The 13,468-nt window shown below is 50.5% G+C and overlaps 1 long non-coding RNA gene across 1 annotated transcript in view; it reads right to left on the reverse strand.

Annotated features, from left to right (window-relative positions):
- Positions 1-13,468, reverse strand: part of LOC142466799 (uncharacterized) — a 303,033-nt gene that overhangs the window by 184,027 nt on the left and 105,538 nt on the right. The window lies entirely within an intron of this gene.

Consider the following 13,468-nt stretch of genomic DNA (forward strand, 5'->3'; position numbering starts at 1 on the left):
GACAGACTTAAATTGATTGCGCGATCAGCAGCAGCGTGGATGCAGCCTTAAGTACCACACACACACAATAAAAAAATAATAATATATATAGAGGAAAAAGGAAAAGGGGTTTGATACCGCATACACCCCGTATAATAATTACGGTACCCACAAGCTGGCTAATTACATATATATTATGATTATGCCAGTGGTGCTTCAGGATAAAGGATAATATGAGCACAAAGAGAAAAGTATCCCAAACGAGCACACTGGTATACCAAGTTATCTCAAGTTTATTACACATCAAATGAATGGACAATTCAAAAAAGTTTAAAAGAGGCAGGAACACCCAACGTGACATCTGACAGAACATATATACTTAATGTAATCAATGTAATGATATCAACTGATGCTCTAACAAAGCTTAATAACCTCAGATGAACAATGCTAATACAGTACAGAAAGGCAGAAGAGTTGATATGCCTAAAGAGAACTTCTCTGTGTGCAATAAATAACAATCAGTAAACTCTAACAGTTGTTGACCAAGGAGGCGCGAGCTTCCCCCCCCCCCCTCCTATTACCCCTCTACATAAAAACATACAAATAACGAGAGGACACATTTATGGAGGTAAAAGGCCGCAGCTTATTTATTAAACACAAATGGGGATAGCGTACCACCTGTCCGCGCCAGAATGCTCAGAGCTGGGCAACGCAAAGGGGGCACCCGGAAGTACGTCCCGGTGACCTGCCCCCTCGCTTCAAACCCCCCGGTTACCAGCCCCGAGCCACTTCTGGGGGGACAAGCACCTACCCCCCCCCCCCCAACTGCCGCCGCAACAAAGCAATTGGTCCACTGACCACTCCATCATAATCTTTTCTTCCTTGTTTCAAATATACTCTTATTTATCTGCAAAATAAAGAAATGTAAACACGGAAAACAATTTTTTTTTTTTTTTTTTTTTTAAACTTAAGTCAAAAGGGAAGGGTGGGTGGGAAACAGTTTGAACGCCAAGGAACAAGTGACAGTTGCTTGTTCCTTGGCTCTATTTAAAAAACCAACCGCCCCAACTGCCTCCCCGATCGCGCACGCGACCACCAGCCCAACTGGGGGGGGGGGGGGCCGCACCCCCGGTCAATAGCTGTAGCCACCCATAAGGGCTAGGCCAGCTCTATGACCAAGGAGGCGCGAGCTTTCCCCCCCCCCCCTCTCCTATTACCCCTCTACATAAAAACATACAAATAACGAGAGGACACATTTATGGAGGTAAAAGGCCGCGGCTTATTTATTAAACACAAATGGGGATAGCGTACCACCTGTCCGCGCCAGAATGCTCAGAGCTGGGCAACGCAAAGGGGGCACCCGGAAGTACGTCCCGGTGACCTGCCCCCTCACTTCAAACCCTCCGGTTACCAGCCCGAGCCACTTCTGGGGGGACAAGCACCTACCCCCCCCCCCCCCAACTGCCGCCACCAACGGGCCTGTTTAACCCCCTTAAATCAGACCCGTACCTCCATACCCCTTATGACCTCTTCCAAACCTTCCTGTAAATCATTATTAAACATGTCCACCCCAACATCCGACAACTGTACCCCATCTTCCCTAAACCATCCACCCAATTTAAAACTGAACTGCGGATGACGAATGACCCAACCCCCACATTGAACCAAGAAATTCCCCACCTTCCTGTTTAACCTCTTCCTCGTCTTGTTAACTCTCCCCGGGATACGCGCACCTTTCCAAACCAACCTGCATATTATCTCGGACCAAACTAATTGCACCCCTGGCCAAAACGTTAACATGCGCGCCAAATCTTGCTTAATCTGCTGGAATAAATCAATCGACCGCAATTTTGCCACATCATTACCCCCAACATGAATAATGAGAATGTCCGGTGCCCTCCTACCCCTGGCCCTAGAAATTAGCAGCGGAAAAAGCCGTCCCCACCGCATCCTTCTCTACCCCACCACGTTACCTCCACCTGATCCAAACTCAAACCTAAATTCTTTCCGTAGGGGCGCGAATTCGCCCTCTTCCCTGCCCAGTGTACCATTGAGTCTCCCACGATCCAAATTACCACGGAATCTGAGGAGGCAAAGAAATGGTGGGCAGAAAGAAAAACAACGGCATAGTGTCTACTCTAGCGCAACATTTTCCCCTACCAAATCCGGCCTGATGTATGACCGGTAACTGTCTGACTTCCAGCGCCCAATCCTCTGTATCTTCGCTACCGCGAGCCCTACGCGTGCTGCTTCCGTCGCTGCCCCAATGCGAAAAGAATGCGTTCCATACTGCCCCCCTTCTAACCCTTGCTGCTTGAGACACATCCAAAAGACCCGCAAATATTGGAACCTTGACAATGCCCCCCCCGTTCTTGTGCACTAACAGTGGACCCCCTTGTTCTGGCCTAACGGCCAAATAATCTTCCAACGCTTTTACTGGGCACACCACACTTCCAGGTAAGCCCTTCAACAAGATCCACGCTCCCTTTCCTTTCTGATCCGTTTTAGACCTCCGTACCAGCAATCTCACCAAACCTTCTCCTAAACTTACATCAGCCCGCTGCAAGCCACCCCCTCCCTTCTTGGATACACAAACCAATTCACCTGCTCGCAGAGCTGCAAAAAATGCTAGGATGAATGTGGCCTTAAAAAGTACTGCCTCAAAACTGGAAGAACATACCACGTCTGTGGCCCACAACAACCCCTCCAAAATTGCCGGCGTCACTGGTCTTCTGCCATCCCTGCTAGTTATCCCTTTTACCAATCCTGCTAGCACCTTCCTTACCACAAAACACTTGGACACATCAACCCTACCATTCAGCCTAAGGAAGAACGATATACCCGCCATCTTTCTCCCTATGGATCCACCAGCTAAAACCTTGTCCCTCAAACTCATCATGTGACCCAGCAAAATGTCTTCCTCCGAGATCATTCCTTCCGCCATCCTTTCCGCCTCCCGAAATTCTAGCCAAGCAGCCACATAAGCACCCCACGTACCCGGGGCGAGTGAAGCCTTGATTAAATCAATCACACCTCCATCACCAGATCCCACAAGACTGCTGGGCACCGTTCGCCCTGGGTCTCCGCCCCCGGTGCCAACCTCTGAAACAGCTCCATCTGCAAACGTGATAATGCATCAGCAATGTTGTTCTCCACCCCAGGAACGTGCCTAGCCTTGAATCCTATATTAAGCAGTAAACACCGTAACACGAAATGCCTCAAAAGAACCAACACTGGTGGGGACCGTGAACCAAAATTATTCACAGCCTCCACCACACCCAAGTTGTCAGACCAAAACGTAACCTCCCTATTAGCAAACTTGTCCCCCCAAAGATGTACAGCCACTAGTAAAGGGAAAAGTTCTAAAAATGTCAGATTCCTGATAAGCTGAGTCCCTCGCCAATCCTCTGGCCATTCCTCCGCACACCAAGCTCCATTAAAATACGCACCAAACCCTACTGACCCAGCCGCATCCGTAAATAACTGCAGATCAGCGTTCCGCGCTGGACGCGCCCTCCACAACGTCCTCCCATTGTAATTCTGTAAAAATTTAAGCCACACCGCCAAATCCTTCCGGATTTCCGTTGTGACCCGAATGAAGTGGTTGGGACGCCTTACCCCCGCTGTAGCTGCTGACAAGCACCTGGAAAACACCCTTCCCACAGGCATAATGCGAGCTGCAAATACCAAATGGCCCATCAAAACCTGAAACTGTCTTAATGAGGCCTTCCTAAGAAGCATGAAATCCTTTATCGTACTCTCCAAAACAACTAACTTCTCAGGAGGTAACCTATATTCCCTGTTCAATGAATCAATTACTATGCCCAGAAAACTGAGAGTGGTTGTGGGTGCCACTGTTTTTTCATTCGCCAAAGGAACCCCAAATTCGCGCGCCATGGCTGAAAATTGAAAAAGCCACCTTGCGCACAAATCAGACCCCTGTGGACCAACGAAAAGGAAATCATGCAAATAATGTATGATCCCTGCTGCCTGCACCCTTTTGCGGACCACCCACTCCAAAAATGTGCTGAATGTTTCAAAATAAAAACAAGACAATGCACAACCCATAGGTAAACAAAGGTAAACAAAATAACGCCCTTCCAACATACAGCCCAATAAATGAAAACAATCTGGATGTACCGGCAATAGTCTGAAAGCTGACTTAACATCAGCCTTCGCCATCAATGCCCCTTGCCCCATCCTTCCCACCAAAGCCGCCTCCTGATCAAAAGTGGCGTAGCTTACGGAGCATAAGTCCCTATCTATCCCATCATTAACTGACGACCCTTTCGGGTAAAACAGATGTTGAATTAACCTGAAAATCCCCGCCTCCTTTTTCGGAACCACCCCCAACGGTGACACCCTAAGATTTTTCAGGGGCGGGGAAAGGAAAGGACCCGCCATTCTGCCCAACTCAATCTCTTTATCAATTTTTTCTTTTGCCACATCCCCATTCAACCTGACCGACTTCAAATTCCTCTCGCCCCCCGATCCCTCTTGATAATCAAACGTAATCCTGAATCCTTCCCTAAACCCCTCTCGTAATAAGCTAGCTGCCCGTCTATTGGGGTATTTTTCCAGCCAAGGCGCCATGTTTCCACCTTCCTGAACAGCCTGCTGTCCTGCTCCCTTGAAACCCTTACTGTCTCTCTTAAAGCACTTTGATTTGGGATGCTGACCCCCACACCCAGCGCAAGTGTGCTGGAATCGACAATTCTCAAATCTGCATTTTGACTCGTTGTAACCCCAACATACCCCCGACTGCTTCCCTCCTGCACGCCCTCTCCCTTATGTACGCACCTGAAAATGCTCCCGCCAGACCCCTTTGAAGCTATTTGACCCGCGAAAAGGATGACCCCCTGTAGAGGGAGAGAGGGGGTGGCCCGGTATTAAAGGGGTTGCACCCCATTTGGCCACCCCTGACCGCACCAGGGAGACAAGGGGTTAACTGGGCTGAGGTCCAGAAATGTGATGTAACCCTTGTTATGACATGTAAATGTATTTTCCCCTGTTCCATTGTAATGTCTGGTTACTCAGTGTTTGCATCACACACACACTAGAATCCATCCGGGAGCACAAGGGTTAATAATTCTTTAATGATTATAGCTCTTTGTGTAAGTTTCCCGCCTTTTCGGACCCCATTTTGCAGATCCCCATTGGCCGCCATTAGGGCTCAATGCATTTCAATAGGAATTTGTGCTGTTTTAGTCCTGTTTCCTGTAGTGACCAGCAGGTGGCGTCCGAGAGGGAGAGCGGCGGTTTCCCATTGAAAGTCAATGGGCTCATTGACTTCAATGGAGATGCCTCGAGGTAACCTAGTTGGCTGCCGTCCAGACCGCAAACCGCAAAGCGGATACAATGTCCTTCAAAAGAGCTAAAATCACTGGGTCAAGTTCAACGTCAATTAGCGGGGAAATAAACTGTTCTAGGGCACCTAGGGATAAAATTCTTTTTGCCCCTAGTTCCTAAGCGTCCCCCCACTCGACCACCACCGGGTCCCCGAATCCTGGACCCCCGATAAGGGTCGAACCAGATAGAGCGGGTCGCGCCATAGGCTTTGCCGGCGGCGGCAGAAACGGCTCAGAAAAATGACTAAGTGAGAAATGCTGAATTTTAGGAATCCATATCTCCGGTTCCGGAGGGTTCAGCGGATCAGGGTTTGGGGTATCTGTAGCCACTGCTCCGGCATCGCTGCAGAACCATCCTTGACCCGCTTGGACCAACCCGACGGAGTATGGACCCCCTTGAAGTTCGGGACTTTTCCCATAGACTTCAATGGCAGAAAACCCCCATTGACTTCAATGGCAGCGATTTACCATTGAAAGTCTATGGCGGAGCTGCCCGTTGTTTTCAATGGGGATTTAGTGAAAAGCTGAGATTTCTTTTTCAATGGAGATTTTTGTATTAAAATGATTTAATGTGCATTTGTGTAACTCCGGTTTCTTAGGTCGTAGCAAGTCGCTTTTTTGACCATATGGTGTCCCAGTTCTGGCAATGCGAACTGGGAAGTTTGGACCTGCTAAACCTAACGGAACCGGATATTTTAATACGTTTATGTTTTATGCTTAATAGTGTATCCTAAGGTAGGGATAAGTTCAAAAGGAAATTCTTTTGGGCCATAAGGTAGCAGATGGCCCTGGGGACGCCGCTATGTCTAGGATTTAAGTGCTGTTCAAAGAGTTTTATCACCCTCACTGTTTATCCGAAGCCCAAACCAGGGCAGGTCTTAAGTGTTCCAGTTAACACCTTTCAACAAAGGTTTTCCTGCCAGAACTCCAAATAGTAGACTTTCTGGCATTCCTGACGTAAATGTGGGGCTTCAGAAATGAGACCCCCAGAGTTCTACTGCCCATGTGCCAACTAGCAGGGGGGCATGGGTCAGAATGCTTTCCCACGTTAGTGAGTGGCTGGAGGTAATTGTAAACCAATCCCCTGTGCTTAAGGTTAAGAATAGAAGGAGAATGGTTTATAAACGGCTGTCCACCCATATATCCTTTGTCTTCGTTTGCTGATATGGTTACCTGATATCACCTGAATGATTTTCTCACTGCTGAAAGAAATGCTACATCATACTTCTCATTCCCCAACCCTTAAGTAAGTGTACTTCTTGTTTGTTACTGTATTATCTGTTGTGTTCACCTTTATTCTAAGGAATAAATACAATTTATTATATCTTAAGCCTCGTTCAGTTCAAACCCAATTATTTTTGTGTAATATTAATAAGCCTGTGGAAGCTATCGTCACAGGCGTATTAATATAACTGGTGGCAGCTGGCGGGACTGAACTGGACCTGGATTACAGTATTCTGCGGGGTACTGTGATCCAGTGGGAACTTGATGGTAATTGCAAGTTCCTGGGACTAAAGATATTGAACACACAGTAGTGCAACAAGTAACGCAAGTTGTCACACCACCTCACTGCTGCGACCCAGAACTCAGAGCCATGAGTGAAGAGGAGAACCTCTATTACCTGAGAACTAGAAATCAGCTAAGAGACAAGTGCCGTGCCTATGGACTGGAATATGTGGACCAGGAGGTCGAGGACATGGTTGTTGCAGTCACCGCATATGAAGCTGAGCATCCAGAGGTCCTGGAAGTAGCTCAGCTTGCCCTTTTACAGCCGCCCGGAGATCAGGGACTGAACCCAGTGCCGGGCTGGCAGGATCCCGGGGAGGGACCAAGTGCACCTCCCAGGACAAGTGCAGCAGGAGGGGCACGGGTAGCTGCGGCTAGCAGTCCCTTTACCCCTGAAATGCTGGCACTGATAACAGCGTGGGGAGACCGAGGGACACCGGAGGAGCGGCTACAGTTTATCTCTATGGCAGTGAACAGACCCGCTTATTGCCCCCCGGTCCGACCCCCCAAAGATGGACTCCAACTGGACAAGCACAGCCTCACCAAGTATGTGGAGGGCACTGATCAGATTGACATGTTTCTAAGGAACTTTGAAACGCAGTGCCGGCGGTATGGGGTGCTTCCCCAGCATAGGGTTGCACGCCTGGACCCGCTACTCTCCGGCTTGGCTAAACAGACTTTGATGGCGCTTACAGAGGAGTTTGCTGATGACTATGACCACCTGAAAGAACTTTTGCTGTTTCAGCACGGTTTTACCCCTGAAGCTTACCGGGGTAAGTTCCGGCTGGCGGAGAGGCACCCTCAGGAGACCTATGTCACTTATGTGACCCGCATGGCTTTGTACGGGTTACACTGGGTGGAGGGCTCTGAGGCCAGGACTTACCAACGCCTGCTGGACCTCATCTTTCAGGAGCAGCTCATGCAGCAGTGCCCGCCGGCGGTGAGGGCTTTTGTGTATGATAAAAAGCCCAAGACCTACACCGAGGCGGCGAGGATGGCAGATGACTATGTGGTCAGCCGGTCCCAGATGACCGCCAAGGTACCAGCCAAAGCGGTAACCCCACCGGCGCCGGCCAAGAAAGCTGTGAGTACCCCCCAGTGGACCCAAAAGCCGCCTGCGGGCAGCGGGTCACAGAAGGCGGGAGAGCTCCGGCATGAGCGCCGGTGCTACAATTGCAACAGCACTGGTCACCTCAGACCAGATTGCCCGGAACCCCTGCGTTCCAATGGACCCTACCGAGGGCAACGCACCCCAGCTGCAAAGCCGGTAGCCCGCATGCGGCTGGCTTCCACCAAAGAACCAGGACCGGTCATGGAAACAACTCCCAGCGAGACGTCCCATGTCACCCCTACCCCGGTTTTTTCAGTGCCTACAGCCAGGAGCGGAGGACATCACAGCGCAGACCTACAGCAGATGGACGGCAGGAGCAAGCATCTCACCCCGGTCACAGTCGGTGACCGGCAAGCAGTTGGCTTACTTGATTCAGGAGCTGCAGTGACCCTGGTCCGACCTGATATGGTCCGGCCAGAGGAATTGATCCCAGGCCCTGGGATGCAGATCACTGTGGCTGACGGAGAGCCACGTTTCCTGCAGGTGGCCCGCATTTTTTTGGATTGGGGGGTGGGCAAGGGTGTGCGGGAGGTGGGGGTTCTACCAGGTTTGGATGCTGACATTCTTTTGGGCAATGACCTGGGACCGATGACCTGCACCTACGACCGTGTGCCCCAGCCCGCTGCAGTGGCGGCAGTTACCCGGAGCCAAACCGCGGCAATGCCGGCGGTGGCCACCCCAGTCCCCCAGCCTTTGGGACCAACGTTAGCGGAGGGCACAGAGGAGCCCAGGGAGGTAAGCCAGGATCAGTTGCAACCACAGGCTGACTTACTGTTCCCCCTTACCGTGTCTCCTTCCCCTGACAATGACATGACTGGGGGGGGGCCAGATTTAGGAGCCCAGTTTAGGGAGGCAGTGAAGGTAGACCCTACCCTGGCCGGCGTGAGACTTCGGGCGTCCGAATCTCAGGCAGGGGAGGGCACTGAGCGCTGCCTATGGCATAAGGGACTCCTATACAGAGAAGAAGGGAACCCGGGAATAGAGAAGGGATTGACCGGTAAGCGACAGCTAGTAGTACCCCAGGGGTACCGACAGCAATTGTTACGGGTAGCTCACTCTATTCCGTTAGCGGGACATCAGGGGGTCACCAGGACGCGAGCCCGGTTATTGCAGCGTTACTTCTGGCCGGGGGCATCCAGGGATGCGGCTGATTTCTGCCGCTCCTGTGATGCCTGCCAGCGAGTAGGTAAGGCGGGCGACCGTGTGAAGGCACCCCTGAGACCCCTACCGATAATAGGGGAACCCTTCCAGAAGGTAGCGATGGACCTGATAGGACCCCTCATGATTCCTAGCAGGTCAGGGAAGCGCTACATCCTCACGGTGGTGGATTTTGCCACCCGGTACCCTGAGGCGGTAGCGCTGGGCACCATAAGTGCCAAGACAGTGGCAGCAGCTTTGCTGAACATTTTTGCTAGGGTAGGTTTCCCTAGTGAGATCCTAACTGATCAGGGGTCGCAGTTCATGAGTGAACTGTTACATTGTCTCTGGGATGCCTGCGGTGTACAGCACCAGCGCACTACCCCTTACCATCCCCAAACCAACGGATTATGTGAGAGGTTTAATGGTACCCTGAAGCAGATGCTTCGGACCTTTATAGAGGCGGAGGGGAAAGACTGGGAGATTCACCTGCAGCACTTGCTGTTTGCATACCGAGAGGTACCGCAAGAATCTACAGGCTTCTCCCCCTTCGAGCTACTATATGGCCGCAGGGTACGTGGACCTCTGGACCTCTTCCGTGAGGGATGGGAGGGGGAGACTACTGCTACTGATGCTTCAGTGATCCAGTATGTAGTAGATCTCAGAGACCGGTTAGAGATGCTTATGGGGGTGGCCCAGGACCACCTCAGGGCTGCTCAGACCAAGCAGAAGCAATGGTATGACCAGCAGGCCCGTAGCAGAGAGTTCATCCCAGGACAGCAGGTGCTTGTTCTCAAACCCACTCGGGAGAACAAGTTAATGGCTGCCTGGTCGGGACCGTATCCGGTCATCCGAAAGGTGAATGAGTGCAACTATGTTGTACAGGTAGCGCCTGAGAGGCACAAGACATATCACATTAATATGTTAAAGGAATACCGAGCACCGAGTATGGGAGCAGTAATGGCCATTTGTAGCCCACTGCTGGAGGATCCGGCGAGCAATGCTCTGCCTGATCTCCTAGGGGAGGCAAAGCAAGGAAACACTGTTGAGCAGGTAGAGATCGGGGCACAGTTGAGTGCTAGGCAGAAGGGAGAAGCCAGGGACATGCTAGCTCAGTATAGCGCCCTCTTCACTGACATGCCAGGGACCACACATCTCACCAAACACCCAGTACACACAGGGGACCTGCAGCCTCTGCATAAGCACGCTTATAGTGTCAGCAGAGGTCAAGACAAGTATGGAGAGAGAGATTGAGGAGATGCTGACCCTAGGGGTAATTACTCCGTCCCAGAGCCCTTGGGCAAGTCCAGTAGTCCTAGTGCCTAAGAAGGACAAAACCACCCGGTTTTGTGTGGACTACCGGTTGCTCAACGCTGGGACGGTGTCAGATGCTTACCCCATGCCCCGCATGGATGAGTTACTAGATGAACTCGCGGGGGCAAAGTATCTGACCACCATGGATCTGAGCAAAGGCTACTGGCAGATTCCCCTGACCCTGGAGGCTAGGGAGAAGTCAGCATTCATCACTCCAAGTGGCCTCTATGAGTTTTTGGTGATGCCATTTGGGATGAAGAATGCCCCGGCTACCTTCCAACGCCTGGTCAATAGGTTACTGGAAGGGATGCAGAGCTATGCCAGGGCTTACTTAGATGACATTGCTGTCTTTAGTAATTCCTGGGAATCCCACATAGGACATGTAGCTGCGGTGCTGAATAGAATCAGGGAGGCTGGGCTTACCTTAAAACCCAATAAGTGTATGGTAGGGATGGCAGAAGTCCTGTACTTAGGGCACAGGGTGGGTGGAGGGCATCTCAAGCCAGAGCCAGCCAAGGTAGAAGCCATAGTTCAGTGGCCTGTTCCAAAAACCAAGAAACAGGTCATGGCCTTTTTGGGCACCGCAGGGTACTACAGGAAATTTGTCCCACAGTACAGCGCCGTGGCCAAACCCCTGACTGATCTGACTAAGAAGCAACTGCCTGTGCTTATTACCTGGTCTCCTGCCTGTGAAACTGCTTTCCAGGCACTGAAAGCTGCGCTTGCTGAGGCCCCCATCCTGGCTGCCCCAGATTATACCAAGCATTTTCTTATTCAGACTGATGCCTCAGACTTTGGTGTGGGGGCTGTGTTGAGCCAGGTGGGGGACGACGGCAAAGAGCACCCTGTGGTGTATCTCAGTCGCAAACTGCTCCCCAGGGAGGTGGCATATGCCACCATTGAAAAGGAGTGCTTGGCCATTGTGTGGGCACTCAAAAAGCTCCAGCCCTATGTCTATGGGAGGGCTTTCACAGTCATTACCGACCACAATCCCCTGAGCTGGCTACAGAGGGTATCAGGGGAAAATGCCAAACTGCTGAGATGGAGCTTGGCTTTGCAAGAATTTGAATTCACCATTCAGCACAAAAAGGGTAGTGAAAACAGCAATGCTGATGGACTTTCACGCCAGGACTATCCCTCTGAGACTGAATTCATTAATGGTGCCAGCAGTGCCCCACTCCCCGTCAGGGCCAGTGGGCCACAGGACACGCATTAAGAAGGGGAGGTGTAGAGGGAGAGAGGGGGTGGCCCGGTATTAAAGGGGTTGCACCCCATTTGGCCACCCCTGACCGCACCAGGGAGACAAGGGGTTAACTGGGCTGAGGTCCAGAAATGTGATGTAACCCTTGTTATGACATGTAAATGTATTTTCCCCTGTTCCATTGTAATGTCTGGTTACTCAGTGTTTGCATCACACACACACTAGAATCCATCCGGGAGCACAAGGGTTAATAATTCTTTAATGATTATAGCTCTTTGTGTAAGTTTCCCGCCTTTTCGGACCCCATTTTGCAGATCCCCATTGGCCGCCATTAGGGCTCAATGCATTTCAATAGGAATTTGTGCTGTTTTAGTCCTGTTTCCTGTAGTGACCAGCAGGTGGCGTCCGAGAGGGAGAGCGGCGGTTTCCCATTGAAAGTCAATGGGCTCATTGACTTCAATGGAGATGCCTCGAGGTAACCTAGTTGGCTGCCGTCCAGACCGCAAACCGCAAAGCGGATACAATGTCCTTCAAAAGAGCTAAAATCACTGGGTCAAGTTCAACGTCAATTAGCGGGGAAATAAACTGTTCTAGGGCACCTAGGGATAAAATTCTTTTTGCCCCTAGTTCCTAAGCGTCCCCCCACTCGACCACCACCGGGTCCCCGAATCCTGGACCCCCGATAAGGGTCGAACCAGATAGAGCGGGTCGCGCCATAGGCTTTGCCGGCGGCGGCAGAAACGGCTCAGAAAAATGACTAAGTGAGAAATGCTGAATTTTAGGAATCCATATCTCCGGTTCCGGAGGGTTCAGCGGATCAGGGTTTGGGGTATCTGTAGCCACTGCTCCGGCATCGCTGCAGAACCATCCTTGACCCGCTTGGACCAACCCGACGGAGTATGGACCCCCTTGAAGTTCGGGACTTTTCCCATAGACTTCAATGGCAGAAAACCCCCATTGACTTCAATGGCGGCGATTTACCATTGAAAGTCTATGGCGGAGCTGCCCGTTGTTTTCAATGGGGATTTAGTGAAAAGCTGAGATTTCTTTTTCAATGGAGATTTTTGTATTAAAATGATTTAATGTGCATTTGTGTAACTCCGGTTTCTTAGGTCGTAGCAAGTCGCTTTTTTGACCATATGGTATCCCAGTTCTGGCAATGCGAACTGGGAAGTTTGGACCTGCTAAACCTAACGGAACCGGATATTTTAATACGTTTATGTTTTATGCTTAATAGTGTATCCTAAGGTAGGGATAAGTTCAAAAGGAAATTCTTTTGGGCCATAAGGTAGCAGATGGCCCTGGGGACGCCGCTATGTCTAGGATTTAAGTGCTGTTCAAAGAGTTTTATCACCCTCACTGTTTATCCGAAGCCCAAACCAGGGCAGGTCTTAAGTGTTCCAGTTAACACCTTTCAACAAAGGTTTTCCTGCCAGAACTCCAAATAGTAGACTTTCTGGCATTCCTGACGTAAATGTGGGGCTTCAGAAATGAGACCCCCAGAGTTCTACTGCCCATGTGCCAACTAGCAGGGGGGCATGGGTCAGAATGCTTTCCCACGTTAGTGAGTGGCTGGAGGTAATTGTAAACCAATCCCCTGTGCTTAAGGTTAAGAATAGAAGGAGAATGGTTTATAAACGGCTGTCCACCCATATATCCTTTGTCTTCGTTTGCTGATATGGTTACCTGATATCACCTGAATGATTTCCTCACTGCTGAAAGAAATGCTACATCATACTTCTCATTCCCCAACCCTTAAGTAAGTGTACTTCTTGTTTGTTACTGTATTATCTGTTGTGTTCACCTTTATTCTAAGGAATAAATACAATTTATTATATCTTAAGCCTCGTTCAGTTCAAACCCAATTATTTT

Source organism: Ascaphus truei, chromosome 15 (genome assembly GCF_040206685.1).
Source record: "Ascaphus truei isolate aAscTru1 chromosome 15, aAscTru1.hap1, whole genome shotgun sequence".
In the NCBI taxonomy this organism is placed as follows: Eukaryota; Metazoa; Chordata; class Amphibia; order Anura; family Ascaphidae; genus Ascaphus; species Ascaphus truei.